The following is a 3,193-nucleotide window of genomic DNA, read 5'->3' as shown; positions in this document are numbered from 1 at the left end:
ACTTCCTTAGTATGGGATGCAAAAGTCTTCCCTTTACTTTAGGGAATGTACATCTAGTGAGTTAAATCCAAAAGAATTGAGATTGACAAACTAATAGAAATCAATGCCACAATTTAGTCATTGGCTTGAATTCATTCCCGTTGATTTAAATGGGAACAAAGTTTAATTAACTTATTTGAAATCCATCTTAATACCTCTGTCTACATATTACATATTCTGGAAAAGTAGATAAAAGGGTAAATGTATAATCACACCAGTGAGAAGAAAAAACTTTGTTTGCTCTTTCAAGATGATTAGACATTTAAATCCATATTATCAAAGGATCTCAGGTGGAATATGGTACCTAAATGCTTGGTTTAGAAATATATGGGCCTTTAGAAGAATTTACTACTGCCTTTCCTTCAGGCTGAGAGTGTTTTTTACTGAAGGTTATACGTACATTGGGTTTTCATAGTTGATTCAAACATCCCTGAACCAGGGCAAACTACCTTCCTTTTCACTGGACATTTTAAAAAAATTCAACAAGAACCAGTTTGACAAACTCTTGTTTCGATCATGGAAGGTGAAATGCCTGATGAGATTTATGGTTCCTGTTCTTAAACAGTGTGACCAGGAAAAAAAGAAGTAAAAATGTTGTAAAATACACATTATTATTTTTTTTAAAAATCATTTATATCCTACCTTTTTCCCCAGTTCTGAAAGACAAGTTACAAAAATTAAAACATACAATAATGAATAAAGAGATATCACTATAAATATGTATACAAAAACCACTTTCGAAATACAACTAAACAATCTGTAGAATTAAAAGCAGGTTTAAAAATTGATTGATTGAATTTATATCCTGCCTTTCTCCCAAGATGGGATTCATGGCCACTGAAAAGGAAGACATAAAATCAACCAAGAAATACATAATTAAAAGCCCATTGCAGTCTCAAACCCTGTCAGAACATGACATTTTTCACTTTCTGATGGAAGGACAGAAGGAGGGACTCCATCCTAGTCTCATTGAAGAGAGAATATCAAAGTTTGGGAGCATCCACTAAGAAGGACCTCACTGGAAAGGCAGTTTCAACTGAAAGGGCCCTCTTTAAATATTGTACAATACAAACCCTGTATCTGTGAGGGTTATCTTCCTGAACCATGAAGAGTCTTGGAAAACACAGCCCAACCAAAAAAAAACTTGATGTCTTGTTTCTTAGGCCTATTTCTGGGGTTATTTGAGGCACGGATTTAGAAAATGGCTTTGGTTAGAATGCATCAGCTCTGCTTTCTTATATATGGTTATAATGGTTTTCTATGAGATAGCAGATGGCAGATGAGATATGTTCTGTATCCCAAAAACAAGGGGATAGGGGAAGACTGGTGCCATTTTTTTGAGCCAGCAGGTAAAATATACCAAAAAACAGGATTAAAATGTGAGGCACCAAATGTGTTTTGGCCAGTGTAATAGCAAACCCTATTGAAATGAAGGACTTCTGCCAAGCATTACCATAAAACAGTGATTCTCAACCTTTTATCTTCCAAAGGCTGAGACTTCAGCTCCCATGATTCTTAACAGCTGGTAAACTGGCTGGGATTTTGTCATGTATCATGTTCTGCAGTTGATGATGGTTAGTGGTGGTAGATGTAGTAGTTGGCGATGGAAGGGTTAATGTAAGTTTTAGTTCTAAAGGGTTGAGTAATCTGTAAACAAGTGTTGATGGGTGAAAGCAATTAAGAGTGGAGGTATGCAAGAGATGGGTTGCAGCTGAGTGTTTCTGGATATAAGGAGCTAGCCTTGGGACTGATCTTTGGGAAAAAAATATTTATTTTATCTTGGTGGTAGATGATGCCGGTTTTCCCCCAGGTTTGTGGATTTTTGGTGTCCTGACCTGTCTCCTGAACCTTTGGAATCCTGGAACCTTTGGACTGGCTTTTGACTATGGTATAGACTCCTGCTCCCTGGACTTTGTTTATTGAACTCTTGAGGTTTGACCACTGGACTGGATCTTTTGACTGTGGAGTTATCTTGCACTTGCAACAGTGTTTGCTGTTTTTGTTTTTTTCTATTCTGTGGCTGAGTGCTATCTTTGTGTTTTAGGTTTTGGACTATTAAAACAGCCAGAAAGTAAGTGCTGTTTTAATTTAGCTGCTTGATACAAACTGGGTATTTGTTTGGTTAATCTCTACCTGAATAAAGTAGAACCCTGGCATCGTGAGAGATTTCTGGGAGTCGAAGTCCAAAACAATTGGAGGACCAAAGGTGGGGAGCCATGGCCATAGAGTCCCAATATAGGTCCTATAAATTTCTAGAGTGGAGTCCTCTCTATACCTCTGAATACCTCTCTAGGAATCTGCAAAGTCCTCCAGCACAATTATATGACAATTTTCAGCAGAAACATATCATAAAAGCATCTGGAGGAAAAAGGAAATTCCTATAAAGGACATATCTTGTCATATGTGGGCAGATGGGCATCTGTCCTGCAAGTATAGGTGTCATATTGGATTGCACAGCGGGGTTCATAGGAAATGATACAGTCCTTCAAACCTGTTTTCGTTTTCTACAGACGCTGAAAAGGAAAATCCCAGAAATTTTGCTCAGCAATGCATCTACAGAGAAATTTCAGATTAGCTCTGATTTAAATGTAAATGTCCATGGTAATAGGATGTAAGCGAACCATTCAACCATGGCTGTATTATGGCTAATGCGGCAGTGATAGTCCCAGCTGAGAAGGAAAGGATTTTTTAATCTGCCTCTGGGTTGACTCTTAGCATAGTAATCGCCTTGTAGTGAAATGTAATTCTCTCTGCACTTAACTTAGAATCCAACTCCAATGAAATCTTTAAAATCTCTTTCTAGCCCAAGGTGCAGGATGATGGGATAAAACACTGAATGAGATTTTAGGAAATGCAAATTACAGAGGGAAATCTTGAATGCAGGGAAGAGGCTTCCCTTGCCATCTTCACACATTTGGGTTGCCTGCTTGCAGAATTCTAAAGAGAATTTAATCTATTGAGGCATCAGATGCTCATAAGGGTCTTGTGTCTGTAGGAAATAAAATTGCAAAGATGAAAATCTGTATTCAGTACAAGATTGCTGTTACATAACTACATAGCAGAGCCAGAAAGGAAACTGACATGCAGCAAGGCCAAAGTGATGGAGGACCAATGGGCCAATGATGCACATCAGGCACCCCTGATACTCATTGGA

Source organism: Anolis sagrei, chromosome 3 (genome assembly GCF_037176765.1).
Source record: "Anolis sagrei isolate rAnoSag1 chromosome 3, rAnoSag1.mat, whole genome shotgun sequence".
Lineage (NCBI taxonomy): Eukaryota > Metazoa > Chordata > Lepidosauria > Squamata > Dactyloidae > Anolis > Anolis sagrei.
The sequence above is the reverse complement of the archived record's forward strand: the minus strand, read 5'-3'. Positions refer to the sequence as shown.